Source organism: Herpailurus yagouaroundi, unplaced genomic scaffold (genome assembly GCF_014898765.1).
Source record: "Herpailurus yagouaroundi ecotype Mexico unplaced genomic scaffold, PumYag 182, whole genome shotgun sequence".
Classification (NCBI taxonomy): domain Eukaryota; kingdom Metazoa; phylum Chordata; class Mammalia; order Carnivora; family Felidae; genus Herpailurus; species Herpailurus yagouaroundi.
Genome location: NW_024412413.1, coordinates 51,522,199 through 51,537,073, shown reverse-complemented (window position 1 = coordinate 51,537,073; position 14,875 = coordinate 51,522,199). Strand labels below are relative to the sequence as shown.

Here is a 14,875-nt window from a genome sequence, read left to right as displayed (position 1 = left end):
GGAAATTAAAGAGTACACTTACCATGATGAAAAAATACAATGAGATAAATAAAATTTAAATAAATTAAATTAAATTAAATTAAAGAAGAGCCAATAATACTTGTCTTTCCTACTTGACAGAGTGGCTATGAAGCTTATCTGAAATGGTGTGCATGGATGTCCTCTGTAGGATATAAAGTGCTATCCAAAGGTGATTTTTGAGAGGTGATATTTTACTCCCAGCTCAGTGCAAGGGGGCCACCAATCAGAGGGAGGGTGGCCATAAGCAATACGGTCACACTGGTCCACGCTGGGAAATATTCCTCATAGGGCAGATGGACAAGGTTATTTCTAGCTTTACGTATCAACATGCGAGAGCTCAGGACACAGTCAAGCAGGGGGTCGAGTTCATAAAAGAGGTCCTCCCATTCAGCAACAATCCCGTTCTGTACGCCTCATAATTTTGCTTCGCTTTCACATTATTTTCTTTAAAGTGAATAACTATCATGTCAACAAGTTCCTTCTAAAATTTGTGAAAAAGATTCCACTTTAAAAAAAATTTTTTTTTCAACATTTATTTATTTTTGGGACAGAGAGAGACAGAGCATGAACGGGGGAGGGGCAGAGAGAGAGGGAGACACAGAATCGGAAACAGGCTCCAGGCTCTGAGCCATCAGCCCAGAGCCCGACGTGGGGCTCGAACTCACGGACCGCGAGATCGTGACCTGGCTGAAGTCGGACGCTCAACCGACTGCGCCACCCAGGCGCCCCAAAAGATTCCACTTTTAGAGAATGAGCATTCCCTATCCTCTCCCGACCTCTGAGAAACAATGGTGTTCGCTCTCCCCACCCCCCCCCCCGCCCCCCACCAAGTGTGGAGCAAATCAACATGAAAAGATTCTTTAATGCTCAAATGTATACTACTGAGTAAGAAGTGAGAGGTTGTTTCTTTTACAGTGTCATTCACATTGATTCCATTTGACTGTGTAGATGCAAATTTTGACCTGCAAGCTCTACCTTTTTCCTGTAGATATTTTGCTCTCCTCCTGCAGGTATCTTTGTCTTATTGCCTAGGCTCGAGCTCCTCGAAGTGTCTCCGTTTCTTTAGTGGCCTAATTGTGCAGTGGCATATTTAAAAGTCATTATTTTCATCAGCTATTAACTGTAGCCCAGAACAGTTTAAAAAATTGGGTGAGGCATTTTTGCAAAAGCATTTATGATGTGGGCTGCCAAGGAATGTGCAGCTGCGGGAGCTTCTTTGTCTAATCTCAGACTTTTACTTGAAAATGTATTAAGGGTGGATACCTGTGAGGAGGAACCAATTTGATCTCCCAAGAACTGCAAGCATGGGAGAGAGAGACGTGCTGAATCTATTGATCTTGGGAAAGGTTAGCACTTACAAAGCAGCCCTTTTATATTGAGATGAGCTGCCTGGGAGTGGACTGCACCTGCTATCTTGCTAGTTTTTCCGCATCTCTGAGGAGTGTGTACTAAGCAGTGGTGAATTGGCAAACGTTTAACCACAAGATGGGGAGGGGGGGGCGGGGAGCACCTGATTTGTTACATTTGCCGATTTCCTTGGTGTAAATACTCTCTCCATAGTGAATTTCTACCTGCCACAATGAGTCACGGAATGCTGAGTTGGGAAGAAATGTAAAGTGGTACGCCATCATATGTTAATTTTACCATACAGAGAAGAGAGACCAATAATCTCAAAAGCGGAGATAACAACAAAATGAAGTGAAATAATTAGAAAGCGATGCCTTTGAGTCCTTGTTACCTTTTTTAAAAAAAATATATAATCTGGGGCACCTGGGTGGCTCAGTGGGTTAAGCGGCCGACTTCGGCTCAGGTCATGATCTCGAGGTCCGTGAGTTCGAGCCCCGCGTCGGGCTCTGTGCTGACAGCTCAGAGGCTGGAGCCTGTTTCAGATTCTGTGTCTCCCTCTCTCTGACCCTTCCCTGTTCATGCTCTGTCTCTCTTTGTCTCAAAAATAAAAATAAATGTTAAAATATATATATATATAAAATCTATGTAATTGTAGATTTACATAATTTAAATATTAATAATGGCCACGGTTCACCAGCACACCACTGAGCCGAAGTCAAGAAGATTGACTATGTAACTAGATGATAAAATTGGGGTCATTCTGCTCCAGTTTTGGCAGAGGCACCAAAATCCAAGAATAAAGCAATTGGCTGCAAGTACCCTGTGTTAAAATATGAGGTGCTAGACCACCCATGTGGCACTTGCAAAGGGGGCGAACCCAAGTTGGCCAGCATCACCTTCCAGTTGGGCTGGAAGAGGCGGGGAGAGAATTTCCTTGGAAAAAAAAATTGTTGGAGTGTACCTCAACACACACAACAGGGACTTCAAGGGGATGTCTCAGGGGACTTATACACACCTCCTGGAGTTTGGAAACATCATAAGGACTGGTATCTGACGTCCACAAAGAACAGTAAGTATAAAGACTATGGCTGTTGCCACACCACTGTGTCTGATTACAGAGTAAAGAAGACTATAATAGAATAAATTTTAGGGGCTCCTGGGTGGCTCAGTCGGTTGAGCGTCCAACTTTGGCTCAGGTCATGATCTCACGGTTCATGAGTTCGAGCCCCGCGTCGGGCTCTGTGCAGACAGCTCGGAGCCTGGAGCCTGCTTCGAATTCTGTGTCTCCCTCACTCTCTGCTCCTCCCCTGCTCATGCTCTGTCTCTCTCTGTCTCAAAAATAAATAAACATTTAAAAAAATTAAAAAAAAAAAAAAGAATAAAGTTTACTTCCACTGATGGTAGGGAAAGGTGAATGTTTCTTGGAGTTCAGATGTGGACTATATAAAAGGGAGCCAAGCTGGGGTTGCCTTAGAGGGGATCTTGCTCAGTAAGCAAGTGATTACCTGGAGGGACGACGTGACCCTAACAGAGTAGTGCCCAAAAGCCCTTCAAGGGGGCAGTGTTAATCAGACAGCTCACTATGTCAAGGTGGTAGCAGTCAGAGGTCCCTGGGGAAGCCTCACTGACGAGCTGACGATAGCCTTGACTGAGAAAGAAATCAGTCGGGAGCGGGAGCGTCTGCCTCCCCAGACCGGTTAATGCCTTGTCACAGCTCTTTAATCTTTTCCGCTCCTTGATCCAATCTTACCGTACAAGGGTCAGGAACAGCAGCTAGAGGGAAGAAGGTAAGTGAGGAAAAGGGGGTAAAAACGGCAGTGCCCACGCCCAACTCCAGTCTACAGAGAATGCTTTAATTTGGATTACGATGGTTTTTACAGTGCACTGGACTAGCAGTCATGAGCGTATAGACTGGGCCATTTTATTTTATTTTATTTTATTTTTAATTTTTTTTAACGTTTATTTATTTTTTTGGGACAGAGAGAGACAGAGCATGAACGGGGGAGGGGCAGAGAGAGAGGGAGACACAGAATCGGAAACAGGCTCCGGGGTCCGAGCCATCAGCCCAGAGCCCGACGCGGGGCTCGAACTCACGGACCGCGAGATCGTGACCTGGCTGAAGTCGGACGCTTAACCGACTGCGCCACCCAGGCGCCCCTAGACTGGGCCGTTTTAAATGCCAGAATGAAGGACTATTCGTTTACTGTCCAAGAGCAATGGAAAAGCGAAGCGATATTTCATCTTGGGGAGGGTGGAGGAGGGAAGGGATCCAGAAGTCAAATTCGAAGAGCACTGGAAGAACAAAGCTAGAAGTATGGTTTCTCCTTATAACCCGCTGACGTAGAATCTGTCAGTCAGCCAATTACAAATGTATATTTTGAAGATTTTCTGAATACATTCAGATCTGCAATATTCCAGCGAATTGCTGCTTAACAGAATGAAGTCACATTTGTTGGTACGAGGCCTTTCTGAGGACAAACAACAACAGCCAAAACTTAGAGTGACTTTGGGAATTAAATACGGAAGTATTCCATGCAGACTTGAATGCCAAGCTTGTGATCCTCAATTCTAACTGGTAACTCTTAGTCCTGACAAGACAAGCTGACTTATAAAAGTTAGAGTGGATATAAGTTAACATAGGCTGTCTAAATGCTAACGCAGTAAGGAGTTAAAACGTACATGTTTAAATTCTTTATAACTTTATAACTTTTCAATTACAGAACACTAAACAATCGATTCCTTCCGCATTGCCTAAGTTATTTTTTGTTGGGAACTGTACCTAGTACACAGCCATAGAATTCTTGCTAAAAGGAATTTTTTTACCTTTTGCCTTCTCCATGTCATGAGTGTAAATGTAATTACAGAGTGGGGGCGTTATTTTTGGGGAATGGGCTGGGAACAAGTGTAAAAGCTCCCAGGTTCTATGAAACAGCCTTGTGTTGGATCCACTCACTAGGAGAAGTTATATTTGCAACAATGACTGTGCCCAGAAAACTGTGTCAGGTTACTGGGCACAGAGGCCACACTCTCTCTTCCCAGGAGGGTATGTGTGACCAAGGTAAAGGCTTCACGGGACACGGGCTGGTTGGTAGTAGCGATCATGCAGTGACAGAAGCAAAAAGGAGAAGGGAGAAAAGTGATAGAACAGCACTATGAGGTCCCTTTCAATTTGCAAACATTGCACCCTTTGATAGGCATGGAAACTGAAATGCCCACGGGGACTAGAACCATTGAGGAAGAAAAAGAAAAAGAAAAAAAAACAGTTATGAAAACAGACTACGGGAAATGGTACAATAAATGGCTCCCGGTGCCCTGTTTCAGTGTGAGGGACAATAGGGCGTGGGGAGGAGTGCGGTGAACTGGAGGCTAGCCCGAGTCGGTGCCTGATGCGCGTGCCACGGGAGAAGGTGGATCCAGCAGCTAAAACATCCGAGATTTGTAAGGCCCTGAGTTTTTCAATGTTACCAACTAATTTTAAAAGTTGAAAACACTGGGGCGGGGCCGGGGCTGGGGGCTGGGGGGTGGGGGGAGGTGGGAGTCAAAATCACTGTCGTGTCCAAAATAAAAGGTAGGTGCTCTATGACCGGGAGTATGTGGTCGAAATCTCTTAGATAAACATAATGATGATAATAATAATAATTCAGCATTGTTCAGAGTATTTTAGAGGTCTTTGCTACTGCCTGGAATTAAGTGATGCACACATATTAACTGTTTTCACTCACACTTACACAGAACACCACATTAATCACAAAAAAGGGTCGAATGTAAATTCCATGGCTTTCGGCTTTTGTGTTTTAAGAGCAAAAATGGTTGACGTGCAAATAATTCTAAATAAATGTTCTCGGGTCCTGTTATATTTTTAACCATTTGAGAAGGCACCCAGAATGGAGAAGAGGTCAAACAGGGCAGGGCCTTGTCTACCCTGGTAAGGTGAATATGGAGAACTCATGAACATTTATGGAAATACTTCGGAAATTAGAACTATTTGTGAGCTGCCAGAGCCCTGAGATTTTCATTGCCTCCTGCCAAACAATGCATTAGTTGTGGGAAGTATGCAGGGATATGAGAAAGATACAATCTGTAATTTCTGAGAATCCTTTCAGTGTACTCTTGCCGTCTTGTTGACCGAAGCGAAATCTCTAAGGAACCACGTTTACCCTTTTAAATGTTCATGTATTTATTTTGAGAGCGAGAAAGAGCGAGGGAGAGGCAGAGGGAGAGGGAGGGGGAGAGAGAGAATCCCAAGCAGGCTCTGCACGGTTAGCACGGAGCCTGACCTAGAGCTCTATCTTAACGAACAGTGAAATCATGACCTGAGCTGACATCAAAAGTCGAAGGCTTAACCGGGGGAGCTACCCAGGCGCCCTAAGCCCACTCTTTTAGAAACGATCTGTGAAGGCCGCTTGACCGAAATATCAAAAATCTTCCTCCAATGGTGACACATACCTTATACACATACACACACTTAATGAAAATAGCTTTTTGGTTTCTCTTCTCAGTGTGGACAGCTTTCTTCTCTGGGAGTGGGCACCCCATTTCCAGGCTACCAACAACGGGGAAACACAGGGGCTTCTGGAATGCATGCCAGTAGAAAAATCAGTCCTGGGCGCAAGAGGACGAATTAATTGTTCCTCTTCATCGTCCTCAACTGTGCCCAGGGACTGCGTGCCTGGGGTCGGAGCAGGGGTTGCTGGATAGAAACAATGCTAATGAGCGAGGCGTAGACCATCACGGCTGCCGGTCCCGCCAGCACCCGTGGGCTGTGGTTCCTCCTCAGTCGCCGTCTGGCATGGAGGTGGCACCCCAGCTCCATCCCAGGGGAAGCAGAGGTTGAGGATGTGGGTGCAGTAGGCACAGAGGTCGCGCAGTCAGGAAGGTGAGCCTGCGCCTTCCCACTGGGCAGCTTTGCCTGCAGCAGCAGGTCAAGAAGCCAAAGACCAAGGTGTCCAGGGCGGTGGAGGCATCTCCAAAAAAGAATGTCTGAGAGCCTAGGTGCTGAGACAGCAGGGTCGGGCGTCCCCGCGTCTCTTGCTCCAGCTCTTCCCGGTTCTCAAGCCTGAGCTCCCCCCGCAGCAGCCGCAGCCACGGGGAACTGCCACTGCCTGCAGCCAGGAAGGAAGAAGTTGAGGGGAAAGGGCATGGCCGCTGCATACCACTTCCGGGGCACATCCCCGTAGTTCTTGGTGTCTACTCAAGCGTGTGGGGCGCAGCTTCCCTTCCAGCGGAGACATGAAGGCCAAGGGGTCTGCTCCCTACCAGGGTGAGATCTCATTTATTGGCTTTGTACTTCTCTTTTCCAAGGTGGGTGGTGACCTTGTGTGGTCTCAAGATGGCCTCTCCCTGATGAGTCAGAAGGGCAGGCAGAGTTCCTGAAGGGCTCCACCAGGAGTTGGTGACCTTGCGCACCTTGAGTGGGGCACCGGTAAACCTGGCATAGGTCCTCACAGCCAGGCTGTTCAGATCCACTGACTGTAACCCCCTGACCAGCTCCCTGGGTGCTGCCATCTTACCCCCACTCTGTCCCGGATGAAAACATGGAGCTTGTTTTTTTGGCTTGTTTGTTGTTTTGTTTGCTTTTCTGTTTTTGTTCTTTTTCTTTTTCTTTTTTTTTTTTTTAAGGAAAAGCTCTCTTTTTCTAGCGAACAGTATTAGCACTCTTTAGTTGAATATGTTTTTAAGAGCACCTGAGACTATAGAAAGGCACAATCCGATTTTAAAAGTTTTTGTGGATTTTTCAAGTAGTTTCATCCTAATAGAAGTGGATTATAATGACTGCAACGAAGTCATCATTAGCAATTATTTTTTCAGTTTGGAGGCCTTGGAGATGAAATAAACTTGATGTCCGGTTCCTAAAGGGACCCAGCTAGGAAGCATATTGATCTCGATAAGAAATATAGAGCGAGCCCAAACATTCTTTCCCTCCCTAACTTAGGTCATTTCTCTGGCATGCAGTATGGTTTTTGGCTATTTGGGTTGAAGGGAGGGGCCAGTTTCAGAGACTTCTATTTGACTATTCCTGGTCTCTGGGATAGCTCTGACCCCCCTAGGCCCAGAGATCAATGGAGCGGTCAGCCAGCTACAAAGTATCTCTATTTCAATTACAAAATCTATTTCAATTTGGGGACCAGGGAAATGACCACTGGGTTTGTCCGCAATCCCAGTGGACTCATTGGGAACCAGACACAAGCCAGAAGTCCATTTATTTTATTATTTGACTCCCATGTGATCACATGCTTATAGGGAGGCAAAGCAATGCTTTGAGCCTCTGATTGGCATCGTGCCTTTTCCCTCGTAAGTGGCCCATAAGCTTCTTTCGAGAAGGGCGGTGGAATCATTACTGTGTTCACTTGCTGTGGTATTGCAGGGTCCTTCTTTCTGGGGACCTAGCCTCTTCTTTAGCCACTGCGTTACAGGTCCCCAAACTGGCTCAGGTTCAGAAATGTTTTATTGGGATGAGTGGCTGCAGCCTCCTGATTATCCACCTTGATCTCTTTTGATTTCGTGGATTAAGTAGTACACTCCCTGGCCGCCCATCTATTTTGCCCTTAAGGACACTGTTCTACGGACAATGGCCGTGTTACTCGGAGCGTAGACCCCCCTCTGTCTGCCTTTGTGACGTTGCCTCTCATTACTATAATTATGTCTCCCTGAGGGGGTCTTATCGCTCCCATTGCTACCGGGAATGGCTTACACAACAGCTGCCACTGACCCTAGGATACTGGTGCCCCTCTTACCAGCATATCCCTGATTGCTTGGCAAATGGTGCTCCTCCCCTGTTTCTGCTGAACGAGGGCCTCTGCTGGCTTTCCAGCCTCGGGTAGCATATCCGCTGCCACGTGCCCATCTCTCTGAGCCTGAAAACCTTCTCTCGCCGTCTGTCATGGCAATTCTGGCACGATTACCTCACTAAGTGTGCTCCATTCTTTTTCTAGGAGGCCTCTTAGTCCTGTGTTCGTGCTGTCTCCCGGGGTCCTTGCCAGGGTGTTAAATCCTCTATCCTGGATAGACTAACCTTTATCCAGCCTTACAGAGTCTACCACACTTCATCAAGCATTCACTACATCCAGACCAGAATGGATCATCGCTGCTCCTGCCCTTTCACCGGCTCTTTGGGGTCTAGACCCTGCCTCCCTTATCAGGCCCAGTATATCCTTGGCTGGGTTATACTGTGGCTGAATCCTAGCTATTGACCTCATAGCAAGGCGGGGAAAATGCTAGTCCTTAACAGGAAGAGTGGGCCCCTTGTGCAGGCTCAGTGGGTTCAGGGGAATCTGGGATTTCATGATTCTCATGCACATCAATCCAGATGTCCTGTCCATGTGCCAGGGACGAACTCCCCTCCACGCCGCGCCCCCCCATCCAGGGCCCTGAAATTGGCATAACAGATCTGCCTTGTTTGGGAGCTTAACCTTTTGAGCTCTGCTACTGTTATGATTAAGTCTCGGTCTGTTCTTCAGCTTTCTGTGCCCTCCCTCCAGGAGATGAGAGGCTCTTTATGCTACCAAGCAGGCCGTCTCTGGCTTTCACTCTTAAATTTTAAATGTCAGTCACCCTTAGTTCTTCATCATAATCATTTTTTTTTTCCAGAGTGTCAACTGAGCATAGGTATCGCCAACCAGTCCCCCGATCCTCCTAGTTCTTGTTTCCCATACATTTCGCAAACTCCTACTACACTGCACCAGCTAGAGATTCCCATCCCACTGGTCACCGTTCTGTCACCGCAGTTCACCACTGGCAAAGGCGTTCACAGTTTCACTGCTGCCCGTACCAGGGGTCACCCCGGGGCACCACCTAACCCAGTGGTGGAATTCAAATTGCCAGCCAAGAACTCCAAAACTGGACCCCCACATCTGCCTTCCCAACCATTCCTGGTACTAACTGGCACTGGTTGGGTTCTCCAGGAGGCAGGGTTGGGCAGAGGCAGAAGTCAGGCTGTGACGCAGCCTCACCCAGGCCTGCAGCTGGCTCTACACGGGCGTCCAAAGCTGGGCTGGCCCTGAATCCTGCCCCGAGTTGGCCTGGGAGGCTGGCCTTCGTACCCCAACACTGACCGGTCGCTGGATGCCGGCATCCCAGGAAAGGGTCATAGCCTTCCGTGAGGCAGCTCTCTCCAGCGGATGCGGTCCCCATAGGGGGCTGACTGCTGAGGGCTCTCTGCTGGCAGCACTCCCAGCAGCTGGGAGAGGAAGTCTTTCATCCTTGGAAAGGGTTCTGGGTGGTGCGTCTCAGCGTCCACCACACCCCACATTCAAGGCTATCGTAGACAGACATTCCTGGCTCTGTGAATCTCTCTTTGCAAAGGTGAACATTAATATTAAACATTTTCAGATGTGAGCTAGATAACACTGTAGTTCTGGATTTTACTTCCCAGGTGATTGCTATTGGCTTTTCGGCTTCAGCTCCCAGGACCCTCTATCGTTCATTCATGGTGCCGTCCACGCACACTCGTGTGCATTTGGGGACACTGGGTCCTGAGGCCAAAATTGCCTTTTTCCCTTTTCCATCCGGCTCGCTCCTGGCTAGCCCTGAAGACCTGGCTCTAATATCCCCTCCTCTGTGACACTTTCCTCTATCTTGTCCCCTAGATCAGGGCTATTTGCAATCTTTTGTTTCCTGTATTTGGTAGGAGAATACTTGGAGGCCATGTTTGTAATGCTAACAGCTAAACTTGGGAGCCAGACTCACCTTGATTTAAATCCTAGCTCTGACATTTCGTAGCTGTGTAACCTTGAGTACGTGATTCAACCTCTTCCTGTCTCAGTTTTCTCATCTGTAAAAGAGGGGTCCGCCTCATAATGTTATTGTGGGGATTCAGTGAGTTAATATGCACAAAGCACTTAGAATTCTGCAAGCATAATTTAGGTTGTATGTCTTTGCTGTTATTTTGCTGTAAGTATTCTAAATTGCATCTCCTTTAGCGGCTCATCAGAGACAAGGGCTGTTTCTTATTTGCCCTTAAATAACCAGCTTTAGCGCAGTGGCTGGCACAGAAGATAGCGGTAAACACTTGCTGATTAAAGTTGACTCTCTAGGGACCCCTGGGTGGCTCAGTCAGTTAAGCGTCTGACTTCCACTTGGGTCATGATCTCACAGTTTGAGTTCAAGCCCCGCGTCAGGACTCTGTGCCGACAGCTCGGAGCCTGGAGCCTGCTTCTGATTCTGTGTCTCCCTCTACCTCTCTGACCCCCCCGCCCCCCCCCCCCCCCGCACCCGCTCACACTCTGTCTTTCTCTCAAAAGTAAATAAACATTCAAAATAAATTAAAGTTGGTTCTCTAAGGCTTAGACATCTGTTATCTAGCACAAGGATAATAATGGATTGCCGTCACTGAAAGCTAACAATACTGTATATTTCTTATAGGAATAGGTGTGTGTGTGTGTGTGTGTGTGTGTGTGTGTGTGTGATAGCAGTGTTAAACCACCAGTGTTTTCTGAAATGTCTCCGGGGGAATACCAGTTCTACAAAATAATCCACAAAAATGAGTTCAGTGGTCAGTTAAGCTTGAGAAACGGTACATGCGCTTTTGGATTCGCTTTAGAGTAGTAAAGGCTCTACGAAGTTCTACAGTGATATGTAGCGCTGTTAATATAATCACACACTGGTGGATACTTCTCCCTTCAAGAACCGCAGTTGATTCCCCCTCTAGCTGCGCGCGTGCTAGTGACTGGCTTCTAATGAATAGGACCGGTGTGTGCCTTCCTCGCCTTAAGACTAGGTCACAAAAGATACTACGGCTTCCCTGCACTGTCTCGGATCACTCATTCCGGGAAAAGCCCCCTGCGATGTGTCAAAGAAGGCCGAGTAGCAAAGAACTAAGGCCTCCCTCCAACAGCCTTCTTGGATGCGGATCCTCCAGCCCCGCGTCAAGCCTTCAGACAACTCCGGCCCTAGACGGCATGTTAACTGCAGCCTAGGAGAGATTTGGAGCCGGACTCACCCAGTGAAGCCGCTGACTTTTGCAACAGTTTACGATGTAGCAATATACGTATATGTATGTATAGCAGAGTGAAACGTGTTTACCTTTATATAATCCAGTGTCTGACCCAGCCCAAACTCTTGTTGGAATGTTAAAAATCGCTCTACAAGTACACATGATCAATTTTCTTTCCTCCAAAGCTCTGTTTTAAATCTTTTAGAAACAACGTTTTTCCTTTTAAATTGCTCTACAATTGATTCCTTTTTTAATTACATTTTTAATTTTGATTCCAGTAGAGTTACCATACTGTTAGGCTATAAGAACCTTGGGTGTACAACATAGTGATTCGACACTTCCATAATCACCGGTGCCCATCACAAGTGCGCTCCTTAAACCCCATTGCCTAGTTCACCCCCTCCCCACCCCCCACCCCACCTTTCCTCTGGTAACCATCAGTTTGTTCTCTATAGTTAGGAGTCTGTTTCTTGGTTTGTCTCTCTCTCTTTCTCTCTTTTTTTTCCCTTGGATCATTTGCTTGGTTTCCTAAATTCTACTTATGATCTACAACTAATTCTTAAAAACAAACAGGGGCACCTGGGTGGCTCAGTTGGTTGAGCATCCAACTCTTGATTTTGGCCCAGGTCATGATCTCACAGGTTCGAGCCCCACAAAGGGCAGCCTGCTTGGGATCCTCTCTCTCCCTCTTTCTGCCCCTCCCCCACTCACACACATTCTCTCAAAAAGGAAAACAAATTAAAAAGTGAAACAAACCAACCAACGATCATACCGTAATCTCTGAATTTTCTAAAGATCAGATTTAACATCTTTGCTTTGCTAAATCCTACCTTCTCTTCCCTGTAAGAATAGCTTACTTTATTTCCATTAGCCATCGATTCACGTGTGGCTTTAAAAATACTTTGCTGTTTTATTACTGAATTGCATTTACATTTTTTTAATGTTTATTTATTTTTGAGACAGAGAGAGACAGAGCACGAGAAAGGGAGGGGAAGAGAGAGAGGGAGACACAGAATCTGAAGCAGGCTCCAGGTTCCGAGCTGTCAGACACAGAGCCTGATGCGGGGCTCGAACTCACAAACTGTGAGATCATGACCTGAGCCAACGTTGGACACTCAACCGACTGAGCCACCCAGGTACCCCATTATTGAATTGCATTTTTAAATGCCTTATTTATTTTCTGTCAGGTTCAAATCATGTATTAAATATTTTATGTAAAATAAAATAATTTGAGAAATTCATAGAAGTGATTTTTTTTTCTCAAATTTCTCCCAATTTAATCAGGTTTTGAGATGCTCACTTAATAATAACTTAATACCTCTAAATAAATAATAAAATCAGTGATGCAGGTTTTGTTTTAAAGACATATTCAGGGGGCACCTGGGTGGCTCAGTCGGTTAAGCGTCTGACTTCAACTCAGGTCACGATCTCGCGGTCTGTGAGTTCGAGCCCTGCATCGGGCTCTGGGCTGATGGCTCAGAGCCTGGAGCCTGCTTCGGATTCTGTGTCTCCCTCTCTCTCTGACCCTCCCCCGTTCATGCTCTGTCTCTCTCTGTCTCAAAAATAAATAATAAAACGTTAAAAAAAAAAGACATATTCAGATCTATGCCTCATAATTATTCAAAGCACACTAAGGTTAATTAGTGTTGTCCTTGGGTGGTTTATCAGACTTCTAGGTTATCCATAATAAACTTGCTTTCAAGTTCAATGCAGTTAGTATGGAATCTGCTTAATTATAGCTTTTTAGACATTTCAATTTCCTCTACTTAGTTTGCATGAAGACAAGCCCTTTGAAGATCAAATACTTTAGCCACCTCCTTACTTTCAGGAGGTTTTGCGAGAGCAAAGATTTTTTGTCAGTTAAGAGAAAGCAGACATTTTCTGTCCCCGTGTTGAGAGAAGAACTGGACGGAGAAATGGGATCAGGACAGCAGGCATCTTTCTCTGTGCCTGAACCAAGTCTCCTCAGTATGCCTCCTTCTTTTTCTCTGAAGTGAGTATCTAGACCACCAGACACACCAATTTTCAAATGTAAGAACCAAACACATTCTGAAGCCAATTGTAAAGAATTTTTAGTTTCATGGCTGTTTCACATTAACTTAATCTCTGATCTCCCCGAATACTTTGAATAATTGAGAAGACCTAACTGACAGTTAAAGAGTAAGAGTACAATCTCTTCATAGCTGGTTAACTTTATTGAGTTCCTTTTCTCCAGTTTCACAATGAAAACCTGCATAGAATAACATGGCTTTCTATTATTTGTGACTTTGGCCTTTCGAATTGCACAGATTCGAAGATAATGCTAATAATAGAGAGCAGTGAGTTAAGCACCGTGTTAGACCCTTTCCATATATCATCTGTCTTTATCCCTAAAAGAGTCTTATGAGATGATATTTCTAGGTCTGCCGAACAGAAAGGGCACTAAGTCTCAGAGAAGTAACTTTTGTCAGAGCTTAGAGTTGGAAATAGATTTGTCTTGACATCAAAATCACGAATAATTATAGCAATCATTATTGTAACCTCGTTACAATAATTTTTGTCCCTTTAAGTTAAGATAGTCTGTCTATAGGATGGCCTTTACGGGACAGAATTTTTGTATATAACGCTAATATGAAGACAGAAAGTGCAGTTTGCGTAAAAGATTGTATCTGCTCTCCTGTTATACCTTTACGCACACCAGAGATATCAGTTCCACAATCAACTATGATAATTAGAGCAACAACAAATGCCCCAGAGGGAGCATTTTCTAGTGATTATATCATAGATACATAATAATATCTTTATAAGCTAAGCAGGAAAACATTCTCAGAAGCATATTGTTCAGGTCAGTGATTTTACAAGAATTCCATAGGATGAATAGCCCCTCTGTCAGAATCAAAGTTGTGGAGCAAATTCCATTATAATTCTCTTTTCTCAGTCACTTGGAACTTTCTCAAAAAGTCTCTTTCCAAGTGAAACTGTCCCTGGTGGCTGCCTCCCAAATGTGATTTTTTTTTTTTAAGTTAAAGGAAAATTTGTTTCTCCATCCAAGAAGGAAATAGTTATTCAACCACTTTTTTCAAAGGCTTTTAAGTATAAATACCTCAAAACTCAAACTTTTAAGTACTTAAAATTTTATGTAAAATCGGGTAGCACTCAATTATTCTTTTTGCTATATCATATGAGAAATCAGATGAAAAATTCATCTAGAATTTTACAAAGTTCAATAAGTTGTTTGCTATATTCAAATCTGGCCTAAAAGCAGGACTGGTTTTAAATTTTTTTTTTCAACGTTTATTTATTTTTGGGACAGAGAGAGACAGAGCGTGAACGGGGGAGGGGCAGAGAGAGAGGGAGACACAGAATCGGAAACAGGCTCCAGGCTCCGAGCCATCAGGCCAGAGCCTGACGCGGGGCTCGAACCCACGGACCGCGAGATCGTGACCTGGCTGAAGTCGGACGCTTAACCGACTGCGCCACCCAGGCGCCCGGCAGGACTGGTTTTATAGAGCTACAGTTGGATTGAACTTGACCAAACATTTTTTTTTTTCACTTTTTTTTTCAACGTTTATTTATTTTTGGGACAGAGAGAGACAG

At 45.3% G+C, this 14,875-nt stretch overlaps 1 pseudogene; it reads right to left on the bottom strand.

The window, feature by feature from the left end:
* Positions 1-5,843: 5,843 nt before the first annotated feature.
* On the bottom strand, positions 5,844-6,885 carry LOC121041082 (metaxin-1-like; annotated as a pseudogene).
* Between the last annotated feature and the right edge of the window lie 7,990 nt (positions 6,886-14,875).